Genomic DNA, 14210 nt, shown 5'->3' on the forward strand with positions numbered 1-14210 from the left:
TTATGCTTCAACCCTGCATTGACTTTACACTTTTTTCAGCCGATCAACGTCATATTGAAAGGCATGAGATTATAACTTCATCTTGCGACGCTGTTTTAGGCTAAAGATTTTGCCTCAAGCTTAATTTTTCTTCTCAGAATTGTTCTCTCTCTCTCTCTCTGTCTCTTCATCTCCTCTTTTTACATCTAGTCAAGTTTTAACTAAATGTATTAACATAGACGGGGTATCAAGACGAGGTGGTAGTGGTGTGTGCGTGTGTGTGTCTGTCTGTGTGCGTGTGTGTGGGGGGGGGGGGGGTAGAGCGATCCAGAGAAAAATTACTGGACCGATCTTCATGAAACCTGGGTATTGATATCCCAGACGTTTTTTTTCATTTATTTTGATAAATGTCTTTGGTGAAGTCATATCCGGCTTTTTGTGAAAGTTGAGGCAACACTGTCACACCCTCATTTTTTGATCAAATTGATTGAAACTGTGGTCAAGCAATCTTCGACGAAACCCGGTTAATGGGATTGCATTTCAGCTTGGAAGCTTAACATTTAATTAATGAGTTTGGTCATTAAAAATCTGAAAATTAAAATTAAAATTAAAATGTTCGTTATCGATCTAAAAAAAAATTCCATCTTTTTCTTTATCATTTCCTGATTCCATAAACATATAGATATGTATTGCTTGGATTAAACACCAGTTCAGAAAGTTGAAAAGAATAGATACTAGCGCGCTTTTCTGTGAAGCGCTATACCTACCGCGCTATACTGCACTGGCTTGTTACTTTCTGCTCGCTTTTTTCGTGAACGCGTTCAGCGCTTTCTTGGTGCATGGCTGCGGGGGACAAAGCTACAATGATTTTGTGAACAAAAAGTGTGCAATTCATGGCCTTATTGAAATCCCCTGTGGATTCAGACATATTTTGTTGTTGTTCGCGTGCAAGTGCTGTGTTCGGAAGGTGAAAGGAAAGCGAACGTATTTTGGTGCATTCAATTGACTGAATGGTGAATCACGCTTTGGACAGCGTTCTTGTTGATCAATCGCTCCGTTGAGCTTCAACGAGTCTTTGATCGGGCGTCAATCGACCATAATACCGTCCAAGTTCCAAATGGAAACTTATCAATGTGATACACACAAAATACTCACGTCTTGACAATCAAACACATTGAAAGAAGGAGAAAAACACATGTCTTAAACATATGCAGTCACACACTCTTCTTTGTGACGTGGAGAATTTAAAATTCGACCGCGATGTACAGGCTACTCTTTTTGCACGTGGTGTCTAAAGCGATGTGTGTCAGTAATTAGGTAGCCACTTTCTTCTCCAATCAGCTTCTCTCAACAAGCAGGTTAGACTAGACTATTTGCTGTGCGTGTAGTTTGTGTGTGTGTGCATGTGTGTTTTCTCTCTATGCGTCCCAACACTTCTTCACCACCCCAACCCCCGCACCCCACATCTCTCCGGCCTCGCCTTTACCACCCGAGCCCACATCTCGCTTTGCTGCGCCGTCTCGCGAGAGCCTTATAATTCTACCTGCCATTACCAGCTGTCCATGTTCAGGTGTGCCTCGGGTTCGACTGATCTGGGTTCACATTGATTGTCCTGTGACGGTTGGCGCTTTGGTCGGGGTGATCCGAAATTCCATTTATACTGCGCTGTTACTACGGACAATCGAAGTTAATTTTTCCGTTGGAAAGCCCTAATGTTTTTTTGGTTCGTGTGATTTCGTTGGAATTGATGACTATAAATTGCCTTCAAAGTGCAATCCAACGTGCGATTTGTTTATGGGTGATTTCATTTTCTTTGTGACGAAACAGTGTGATTGTATGTCAACCCATTGGCGTTTTCCGGATTTCTTTCCCTTTTCTGTGAAGATCATTTTGTTTTGACGAAACTGCTGTCATGGAGAATTTCAAAGAAGGTTTCTGATTCTTTTCATGATTTTTTTTAAAAACATTCTGCAGGAGTTAGCAACGTGACGTTGTTAGGTGGGTTTTTTCAGAGATTCTGCAATACTTAGCAATGTTCTGCTTTGCTTTAAATCTTGCCGGAGGTTTTGCAGCGTTCGCAACATGTTCCTGTTTCGATGTCGTGTCATAGCTGACTGATTTCAGATGACCAGGTATGCATACAATATTCAATGAAAGAAACAAGAACTCGTCTTGTAAGGAATCCAGTCCTGCATTTTCTATATGCTGAAAAATAATGACGTTAGGACCTGAAACCCTGTATGAAGATTTTACAATGATTGCGCAAAGATCCCCGCCATGCATCCCAACGTTATGGTCACCGTGAACTGGTAAGCATGACAATTTTGTTTCTTTATTTTTGTCTCTTCATTGTTTCTTTCCTTTTCGCAGAAGAACTAAATGAATCAATGAATACAAATATAACAATAGATCTAAGAAAAATAAACAGATGACTGAATAACCAGATAAATAAACAGATAAATAAAAAAAGAAATGAATAAAAAAAAAGGAATTCACACTTTTCACAGACAATTCAGACAATTCACAGAAATAAATAAATAAATAAATAAATCGATAATAAAAATAAATAAATAAAAATAAATAAACAAGTAAATAAATGATTACAAAATAATTGCAATAAACGAAAAATACATCAATAAACAAGCCATAAATTATTAAATACAATGAAATGTAACTGAAATATAGTGCTTCGAGAAACAGAGATGGAAAAGAAAGAATGAATGAAAAACAGGCAAACCCGCGTAATATCATTGCGTGCAGATTTTACAGAAGAAGTAGATTGCAAAGAAAGGACAGATTTTTTAAGATAAAAGATGAAGTTTGTGAGAGAGATTTGAAAGAATAAATTAAAAGCAAAAGAAATCGATGGCTACTTTATTCTTGCCCGGGATGGGGGTGGGGAATGCACGTGTTTGGGGAAAGAGACAAGCTCCACATTTTGAACACATGGATATCGACGTACTGACCTAAAGGAACTAAAAATAAAAAAATAAAAAAATAATAATAAGAGTTTCAAAATTGATTGAATTAAAATTCTTGATCATTTTCGAAAATCAAACATATATAGAGATATCATTTTTACTCTCTGTCACGATCGGGTGACAGAGACCAAGAAAGTGTCACTCAGTGGAGTGCCTGTTCTTGGTCGTGTATGATAGAAAGCGCCTGTGCGTGATATTGGACACAGCAGAGTTTGCTGACGGTGCTCTACGAGCACGGATGTTTTGTATCGCACGAGTTTTACAGTGGAGGTTTCTGCTGTCATAGCTAGGGCTGACGGTTTTTCGCTGACAGCGCACACGGGATTTTCACGGATTGAGTTTCTCGTGTCTTTTTCTGCTTGGGAGGCAGAATTGTGTATAGCTGGACTGGGTTTTGGGACAAGGTCAGTCACGTGTATTTGGCTAGGTGGTCTGTCAGAGACTCAAGGACGGCACACTTGACACCCAGCGGCAGAAGGGGAAGGATCGTATACACAGTTTCTAGAGTATGATGGTTTTTCACCGAGTATTATATTCGGCACTCTAGGGGAACTTCCACTAGTTTTTCCTTTCTCCCTGCCACGTATTTTGCTGAGGACAAGTCGTCAATTTTCCTTCGTCGGCGATGGCTTTCGCATAAGGATTCGACAAGGGGTTCTGGACGGTTTTGGTCACTGTTGACGAACAGAGGCTGGTCCAGGGAGGAAGCGGACTTTGCTTCCATTGAGAGTACAATCATAGGCTTTTGAGGTAATAAATCATTATTTAACGCTGTTGATGAGTCTGTGTTGTGGAATGAAATACTCTCTGTTGTTCTTTCCAGGTTAGCGCATAATTTACTCTCTGTGACGCTAAAATACTAATCTGTATATGGTTTTTGCAGATAGGGAGAGAAGGACGGAAAATGACTGTTTTGTTGTTGTAAAAAGTCCATTTTGTGCAGGCCCACGTGCTCGATGAGATATTTAAAGATGACATGTTTTAAGGTGGTGGGTGAGGGGTAGCTGACATGTTTAGTGCACCGATGCTTTCTGTTTGCAGCCTTCGTTTCGTTTCGCTTCGTTCGCCTCGCTTCGTTACGTTCCTGTAACATCTGCACGGCTGACTCTGGCGGGAACTGTTGAGGCTACGCTAACCAGGAGACCGGCTAACCAGGAGACCGGCTAACCAGCGGACCGGCTAACCGGCAGCGGACCGGCTAACCAGCGAACCGACTAACCAGCATACCGGCTAAGCAGCAGCAGCAGAGATAAAGCTAAGTGCACCATGTCGTACGCACCCCGTTGACCACCGTTGTCTTTTCGTATCTATGATTTCATTGGAGTAGTGACAACGTGGGGTGTGTGACACCTGCACGAACTAGGGCTTTTCGGACAGAACATTCTCATTTTGACTGTATTTACACGGGTTCAGCGTGTTCCTATAATTTTCTACATAATACTGGCATTTTGTCAGTGAACACTGGTTTTTTACGTGTTGAGAACGTAAAAGGAACATATTTTGAGTGAAGGCTCGAGGGAGGTGGAGAGTTTATACATAAACAGGCGTCTGAAACTTATACTTTTGTTGACTCTATTTAATTGTATGACTGCGAGAGTGGATCGTGGTGTGGTTAGTTAATTAGTAGTAATTAACCGGTTCATAATCACCTTGAGTGATATATTGAAACGTGACACATGGGGGCCAAGCCGGGATGTACTCAGTTAATTTCTGACTGATAAAGACCCACCAATTAAGGATAACTAAGAGCAGATAATCTCGTCAGTGCTCGACTTATTTTCTGCTTGGTGCTACCCTTTTTTGTATAGTTTTGATCATATACCACACCTTAAGCGATTCACATCTTGCAGGAAATGTAAATTGTAATTTGTGAGTTATTGTATGCGCCAACTGTGATTACTTCCCTTTCCTTTGTTTGTGAATCTTTGTTGTTGTACGTTCAGAGTTTTCCGTTGCAGAGAGCTGAGCGGGGTTAACGGATTTGTTGTTCGTTTTACTCAGTTTTCTCTACATTGTTGTTTCGCATTCTGTAACAGGTTACATTTCTACCGTCTTGTTTTACTTGGATTTTTCTCCATATTTTGACTTTGTTGGAATTTTGGGGGGGAAGGGTCCGAGGACTTCTGTCCTAACCAAGGCTGTGGGAGACACTCTGTTTCACCGCAAAAAGCAGCCATAAAGTAGGCTACGCGATTTGTTCTACACCGTTTGGATTTTTCTTCTGCATTTTCTGGTTGCTGGATTTTTGTATCCACCGCTTTCATCACCGCGTGTTCTAGCTATAGCTGCGTTAGACTTATTTTGGTAATAAAGCTTTGCTAAAACTAACCATGGCTACAGGGGGATCTCCTACGAGGAGAATAACTTTCGAGACTCCTGGGAGCGAGCAACCGACTGAGCGAGACGCACGCGTTAGAGCCCGAAGCGTTCTAAAACGCTTAGAAGTAGAACGGAAGGAAGAATTTGAGCGACTGACAAGAAAAGAAGAACGTGACCGACAGGACAAGAAGGACGAACTTGACAGACAAGAAAGGGAACGACAGGCAGAACGACAGGCTGAACGAGACAGACAGGAAAGGAAAGAAGAACGTGACAGACAGGAAAAGAAAGACGAACTTGACAGACAAGAAAGGGAACGACAGGCAGAACGAGACAGACAGGAAAGGAAAGACGAACTTGACAGACAAGAAAGAGAACGAGACAGACAAGAAAAGAAAGACGAGCTTGAGAGACAGGAACGACAGGCCGAGCGTGACAGACAGGAACGGAAAGAGAAAGAGCAGGCGGATCGCGATCTCCAGCTAGAGCTAGCTAGGCTACAGGCCGAGAAGGGTACGCTTACTCAGGCTAGCGCGCCGACGTTTGTTGCCGACCGTACGAGACTGCCGACGTTCGACGATGACAAGGACGAGCTTGACGACTTTTTACGCCGGTTTGAGCGCATTGCATCCGACCAGAAGTGGGAAGAGGCCACGTGGGCTAGCCGCCTTAGCACCTGCTTGAAAGGACGCGCATTGCAGCTCTACAACGCTTTGGAGGACGACGAGGCGAGAAACTATCAGGCACTAAAGAAGGCGTTACTCCAGCGCTTCAACCTGACTGCGGAAGCCTACAGACGACGTCTGCGTAACAGCAAGAGACTGAGCGGCGAGCTGAGTCATCAGTTTGTGGCACGCCTTAATCTCTACCTGCGGCGCTGGGTGGAGATGGCCGAAAAGGACTGGACCGTCAACGACCTTGCCGACCTCATTGTCATGGAGCAACTGATGTCCAGCCTGCGACCTGAGGTGGTGACCTTCGTGCAGGAACACCAGCCAAAGACTACTCAGGAGGCAGCCGACTGGATCAGAGTACACGAGGACGCCCAGGCGATCTCCGGCAAATCTTCAGGCTCACGGCCGGGAAAATCGGGAAATTCGGGTTCTTCAGGACCCAAGGACGGGAAGGACGATCAGGGACACAAGGGATCGAGTTCCAGATCTGACATCCAGTGTTACTACTGCAACAAGCGGGGCCACGTGAAGAAGGACTGCCACAGGAGACAGGCTGACCAGAAGGGCGTTCACTTTGTTGGCAGTGAGGAGTTAAGGGACGTCACGAGCTCATGCACCATTCCACAACTCTGCGTTCCGTGCTCCAGGAAACATTTCCAGCCCCACTGCAACGTCTACGTTAACGGAGTGAAGGGCGAAGGTCTGCGGGACACAGGGGCAGACATGATAGTGGTTCGGGCGAGTCTAGTTCCAGCTATGGCCTACACAGGAGACAGCATCAGGGTGAGAATGGCCGAGGCATCTCACGCTTACGACTTGAACACGGCAGTGATCAAGGTCGTAACCCCGTTGTTCACGGGGACCATTGTGGCCGTCGTCATGGACGATCCTCCATGCGACCTGCTCATTGGAAACCGGGTCCAGTTTGTGGACGGCGTCACCAGGGAGGTTCCCGTTTACCGGTCTCCCGACGTCATTTCAGTGCTCACGCGGGCACAGGCGGAGCGAGAGGACAAACCTCTCAAACCCCTACCTGCTGCACGAGCTGCCCTGGGGAACGTGACCCCCGCGCTTCTCGCGAAGGCTCAGGATTCTGACCCGACCTTAGCTACTCCTCGGGAGCATGCGAAGTCGGGGAAGGTGAAGCTGAGCGGGAAGCATGGGAGGTCAAGGTTCCTCAGGGACAAGAAGTTGCTCTACCGTGAGTTCAGCAACCAAGAAGGTACATTCAAACAGGTTGTCGTGCCTCGCGAGTTTCGCGAGGGTGTCATGGCAACGGCACACGACTCGATTCTGGGAGGTCATCTTGGTACCAAGAAGACCACGGATCGTGTCTGGCGCCACTTTTACTGGCCAGGCATCTGCACGGATGTCCGACGTTTCTGTGCGTCCTGCGATAAGTGCCAGAAGGTGGTTGCCAAAGGAAGGGTGAGGAAGGTCCCCTTGGAGAAGATGCCGCTCATCGACGAACCCTTTCGTCGGGTGGCAGTGGACATCATCGGGCCCATCTTGCCTGCGTCTGAGGACGGAAACAGATACATTTTGACCATGGTGGACTACGCTACTCGATACCCAGAGGCGATCCCTCTGAAATCGATTGAAGCCACGCGAGTAGCTGAGGCTCTGGTTACTATGTGGTCCCGGCTGGGAATTCCATCAGAGGTACTCACCGACAGAGGCACGCAGTTCACGGGAGGAGTGATGGCGGAGGCAGCACGACTGCTATCACTGGAGCAGCACTTCACCACTCCTTACCATGCTCAGTGCAACGGACTGGTGGAAAGGTTCAATGGCACCTTGAAGACCATGCTGAGGAAACTAGCTCAGGAGAAGCCACGCACATGGGACAGGTACATCCCAGCATTGCTTTTTGCATACCGCGAGGTTCCTCAGGAGAGCTTGGGCTTTTCCCCATTCGAGCTGTTGTACGGCAGGCAGGTACGCGGTCCCATGGCTATCCTGCGTCAGGCTTGGACAGACGAAGAAGCTGACGAGGAGGTGCAGACGACAGCGACCTACATAGTAGAACTCAGGAACAGGATTGAAGAGACCTGCAAACTGGCTCAAGAGAACCTGGGAAGAGCAGCACAGCGTTATGCGCGAGGATTCGACCGCAAGGCACGGCCGCGCAGCTTCAAGATTGGAGAACGGGTGTTGCTACTTCTACCTGTCAAACACAACAAGCTACAACTGCAGTGGCAAGGACCTTTTGAGGTGACAGCGAAAGTGGGCCAGAACGACTACAGGATCGTGATGCACGGGAAAGCACGCCTGTACCACGCCAACCTGCTGCGCGCCTACATAGAGAGGACAGCCTACGGGGAGAAGAACAAAGACCAGAAGAACAAAGACAAGAAGACAGAGAAGGTTGCAGTCATCAGGGGTGAAACGAGGGGTTGCTCGTTCTTGAGGACGACCTTTCTGTCTGGAAACAGACCATCAACCTCTGCAATATCTTCAGGTTGCAAGGTTGGCAAACGCCAGACTTATGCGCTGGGCGTTGATTCTCCAACCGTACCAATTCACGGTACGCGTCATACCGGGCGCCAACAATGTTGGAGCTGACTTTCTCTCTCGGGCTGGAGAGGAGAACATGACTGTGAGCGAAACCGAGGTTTCGTCTTGAAGAGGGGAGGTGTGTCACGATCGGGTGACAGAGACCAAGAAAGTGTCACTCAGTGGAGTGCCTGTTCTTGGTCGTGTATGATAGAAAGCGCCTGTGCGTGATATTGGACACAGCAGAGTTTGCTGACAGTGCTCTACGAGCACGGATGTTTTGTATCGCACGAGTTTTACAGTGGAGGTTTCTGCTGTCATAGCTAGGGCTGACGGTTTTTCGCTGACAGCGCACACGGGATTTTCACGGATTGAGTTTCTCGTGTCTTTTTCTGCTTGGGAGGCAGAATTGTGTATAGCTGGACTGGGTTTTGGGACAAGGTCAGTCACGTGTATTTGGCTAGGTGGTCTGTCAGAGACTCAAGGACGGCACACTTGACACCCAGCGGCAGAAGGGGAAGGATCGTATACACAGTTTCTAGAGTATGATGGTTTTTCACCGAGTATTATATTCGGCACTCTAGGGGAACTTCCACTAGTTTTTCCTTTCTCCCTGCCACGTATTTTGCTGAGGACAAGTCGTCAATTTTCCTTCGTCGGCGATGGCTTTCGCATAAGGATTCGACAAGGGGTTCTGGACGGTTTTGGTCACTGTTGACGAACAGAGGCTGGTCCAGGGAGGAAGCGGACTTTGCTTCCATTGAGAGTACAATCATAGGCTTTTGAGGTAATAAATCATTATTTAACGCTGTTGATGAGTCTGTGTTGTGGAATGAAATACTCTCTGTTGTTCTTTCCAGGTTAGCGCATAATTTACTCTCTGTGACGCTAAAATACTAATCTGTATATGGTTTTTGCAGATAGGGAGAGAAGGACGGAAAATGACTGTTTTGTTGTTGTAAAAAGTCCATTTTGTGCAGGCCCACGTGCTCGATGAGATATTTAAAGATGACATGTTTTAAGGTGGTGGGTGAGGGGTAGCTGACATGTTTAGTGCACCGATGCTTTCTGTTTGCAGCCTTCGTTTCGTTTCGCTTCGTTCGCCTCGCTTCGTTACGTTCCTGTAACATCTGCACGGCTGACTCTGGCGGGAACTGTTGAGGCTACGCTAACCAGGAGACCGGCTAACCAGGAGACCGGCTAACCAGCGGACCGGCTAACCGGCAGCGGACCGGCTAACCAGCGAACCGACTAACCAGCATACCGGCTAAGCAGCAGCAGCAGAGATAAAGCTAAGTGCACCATGTCGTACGCACCCCGTTGACCACCGTTGTCTTTTCGTATCTATGATTTCATTGGAGTAGTGACAACGTGGGGTGTGTGACACCTGCACGAACTAGGGCTTTTCGGACAGAACATTCTCATTTTGACTGTATTTACACGGGTTCAGCGTGTTCCTATAATTTTCTACATAATACTGGCATTTTGTCAGTGAACACTGGTTTTTTACGTGTTGAGAACGTAAAAGGAACATATTTTGAGTGAAGGCTCGAGGGAGGTGGAGAGTTTATACATAAACAGGCGTCTGAAACTTATACTTTTGTTGACTCTATTTAATTGTATGACTGCGAGAGTGGATCGTGGTGTGGTTAGTTAATTAGTAGTAATTAACCGGTTCATAATCACCTTGAGTGATATATTGAAACGTGACACTGACAATAAGCTCAAAGAATTGGTCCTATGTTCTCATGCTTTGCGGTGTTTAGCGCGACCCGTCTCGGGTCTTTGGGTTTTGGCTAGCCAAGCCTTAGTAGGCAAACTTGATCACTGTTGCTCTGTACTTGACACTTGTTTCGGCCTAATGATTGTCTGAATTTATCTTTTTCTTTCTATTGTTTTCAATCGCTAGCTCCCTCTTTCACATACTTTTTGATTAGCATGAACTTATGGCGTGGTTTTGACATTTTAATATTTGCTTGTGCGTATTTTGACTTTCTATCATGTGTACTTTATATCGTATTTATCTTATAATCTCGTACATGTATGTTTTCCTCTCGCTTAATTTGTGACAACCTTGATTGGGGAAACAGCTGAGCAGGACCCGTTTCATCTGATACGAACCGCATGACATCAATGTTGATTGAGAAAAGCACAGCTGTCTGTTCGCTTCTTAGAACTCTCTGTCGGTCGCTCGGTCTGTCTGTCTGTCTGTCTTTTTATCTGTCTGTTTGTCTGTCTGTCCGTCTGTCTTTTTATCTGTCTGTTTGTCTGTCTGAGTGTCTGTTTCTCTCTCTCTGTCTCTGTCTGCCCTCCACCCCCCCCTCTCTCTCTCTCAGTCTCTCTCTCTCTCTCTCGCACCACATCAATTATCTTTACATCCCCGCCCCTCCCACCTCCCCAGAGATCCTTGTTAAATTAGGAGGAGAGGGGCGGGGCAGGGCGGAACCCAGGAATCAATGAATCCAATCCAACAATGTGTCCATTTACGTAATCAAGGCTTGACCTTCCACTCTATTTTAGGCTGCAAATATGTTTTTCTCCGTGATGCCAAATCTGATGGGCGTGAACAGGATGCAAAAGGCAATAAACCGTTATCAGATATTGGCCGTGCAGCTCACAGATTTGAACCAACAGCTTTCTTTCGGTGGAAATATGTTTGAACAGCGCTGTTCGAAAGAGTGACAAGTCGTAAACTCAGAAAGACGCTAAGTCCAGCTCCCAATCGTGTGTGTTTTACAAGTGTACAGGCGGGGTGTGTGTGTGTGTGTGTGTGTGTGTGTGTGTGTGTGTGTGTGTGTGTGTGTGTGTGTGCGCGCGCGCGCGCGCGTGTGTGTGTGTGTGTGTGCCTGCATGCGTATGAGCGTGCGCCTGCGTGTGTGCGTGCGTGCATGTGAGAACATGTGTTTGTATGTCGGTTTGTGTCTTGAGTGTGTGGTGTATGTGCTGAGAGAGATCAAATCAAATCAAATTTTATTTTTCGAGGGTTGTGGCATAAGCAATACAACGAAAAAATGTTCAACCAGCATCGCCCAGAGAGGGGACTAATCTAATCACATATTTACACGGATATTAACGTAGAAAAAAAGGTAGAGAAAAACAACAACTTATGAATATTTACACATTACATATTAATTATTATACACAAATTATATAAAGCGTCGTATATGTAACGTAGTGAAAACAATGCTGAATACACATGCATGAGTAAATGTGTTATTAAAGCTTTGAGTGTTTTTGTGTGGATATAATGAACACTGATGCTTTGGACAAATGAAAATATAACTAAACAAAGTCTTCCATCTCTGTGATTTTTCGTAATTTAACATTAAGGCGTAAGGGTCACCCAGAATTTGGAAAAAAATCGTTTTTCAGATATACTAAATTATGATGTTGCCAAAAGCTAGAAAAATATCTCTATTTTCATGTGCAGTTTACATTTTGTCTCTAGCATACATAGTTTTCTTGCAATAAGTGCTCAAAGTAGGTTGGTGGGAATTAAAAATCACTGGCCGAAATATCTAAAATAACAACAATCCTATTTGCGCTGAGCTGCTGGAAAATAATAAGCCTAACCTGTCTCTCTGGTTCACAACAACCGTACAACGACTGCTCCCTACAGTTGACGGCAAGATGGCGGCTTTCGTGCATTGAAAGTGAATTTCGCAGCGAATTATCGAGCCTACTGTGAAAAGAGTCAACTTTTTGAGAAAATCATCATGTTTTATGTGGTGAAAGTTCGCGCGAAATCACAGAGCAGCTACACTGTCTGCATGATCAACTTTTTTAAATATTCACCTATTCCATTGAAACTTTGCACATCAAATGTTCACTGGACTGGCTATAGTTGGTTCTAAAATGAAGCTGATAATCAGAAAAATAGAATGTTTTGATTGTGTGATATATCATAATAATATATAGAATTATAGTATTCTTTGCTAATGCTACTAAAAGCAAAATTTCCAACAAAACAGAAAGCTTTTAGAACATACTGTAGGTAATGATGCTTTAAATATGAGTGCCAATTTATTGTTCAATTGGACACATACTTTTTCCCCAAAAGTGCATTGAAAAATGCTACAATTAGCATTTTTGCAGGTTTATTTTGCCCATTTTCTTTACGAACTAAATAATTGTTTCAGTTGTTCTACTTAATTTAGGCATTCAAACTTGATGTTTTCTGAAAATATAATGATTTTTAAAGAAAACTACCAAATATCAAGCCAATTCATTGATTACAAGTGACTGAATAAAAAAAATAACAGTTTTGGTCCGACAATCTGGGTGACCCTTACGCCTTAAATACAGTGAAAGGTGTTTTTTGAAAGTATTGAGACTCATTGGGACTCTCACAAATTCTGGGAGAGAATTCCACAGGACCCTACCAGAATAGGCTAAGCTTGATTTGAAGAGATCTATCCTTGGAATTGGGACGTTAAACTTTCGGTTTGGTTTGACTGTAAAGTTTGCAACGAAAGTTCGTGGTGCACGGCCGGAAAGTATTTTGTGAAGGAGCACGCCTTCATTTAATTTAAATCTTTCTTTTAATGGGAGAATCTTAAGTTTCTTATAATCATCAAATACAAGACTGGATTGTTTCAGTAAAATTAGTTTCAGCGCTCGCCTATGTAAACTATACAATGGTTTTAAAATATTAGCACTGGCAGAGTCCCAGATGGTTGAACAATAATCTGTGATGGTTTGTATATATGCGTTAAAGTATAATAACCTTGAGTGCTGATCTAGAAAGTGTTTAATTCTATTTAACTGATATATTTTTCTCGACATTGTTTTACATACCGACCGAACATGATGGGCCCAAGACAAATTATTATCGATATTTACTCCCAAAACTTTATGATCTCCTACCTCCTCTATTGCATCGTTACCAATTAATATGGAATGAGGATTGTTTCGTATGTTTTGTCTCTTTTGTCTTGTTGTTATTAACATGTATTTGGTCTTTTTAGGGTGAAGACTCATGTGGTTATACTCCGTCCAATGAATGAGATCATCTACACTGTTCTGCAACGATGAATAAACTTTGTCTAATTTGTTATCAGTAGTGTGTAGGGTCGTATCGTCAGCAAAGAGTTCGCAGTCATCATTAATACAAAGAGGAAGATCATTAATATACAGGGAAAAGAGTAGTGGTCCAAGGACAGAACCCTGGGGAACCCCGTATAACACAGGTCTTTTGCTGGATACGGTTGAATTAACGCAGACAGACTGCTCTCGCCCGGCTAAGAAAGAGGAGAGCAGGCATAAGGTTTGGGGTGACATTCTATATTCAACTAATTTTCTTAATAGTAATTCATGATTAATAACGTCGAAAGCTTTAGCAAAATGGACGAATAGGACACCACAGAGTTGATTATTATTAATGCTACTAAGCCAACTTTCAAGAGGGTTTGTTAATGCTGTGTGGCAAGAATGATTTTCTCTAAAACCTGACTGGTTGGAATGTATAAGATCGTATTTCTTCAAATGAGTGGTCAAGTGTGTAAATATGTGTTTTTCAAGTGGTTTTGATAAAACAGGAAGAATTGAGATTGGTCTGTAATTGGCGGGGTCAGAAGAACTACCTGATTTAAATAGCGGGATTACTTTCGCCTCCTTTAATTTGGTGGGAAAGTAGGATTTGTCAAGGCACAAATTAGAAACATATGTAAGGGATTATGCAATAAAAGGGGCAGAAAACTTCAGAATTTTCCCATCAAGATTATCCAAACCACGAGTACCTGTTTGTTTTAAGCACAACAGA

The 14210-nt window shown here is 44.1% G+C and overlaps 1 protein-coding gene across 1 annotated transcript in view; it reads left to right on the top strand.

Moving 5' to 3' along the window:
* Nucleotides 1-1183: 1183 nt before the first annotated feature.
* LOC138959001 (substance-P receptor-like) overlaps nt 1184-14210 on the top strand; it is a gene marked incomplete in the record, with an annotated part of 35579 nt that continues 22552 nt past the window's right edge. Inside the window, 1 exon segment of the mRNA XM_070330357.1 lies at nt 1184-2288.

This window comes from Littorina saxatilis, linkage group LG2 (assembly GCF_037325665.1).
Source record: "Littorina saxatilis isolate snail1 linkage group LG2, US_GU_Lsax_2.0, whole genome shotgun sequence".
NCBI classification, from domain to species: domain Eukaryota; kingdom Metazoa; phylum Mollusca; class Gastropoda; order Littorinimorpha; family Littorinidae; genus Littorina; species Littorina saxatilis.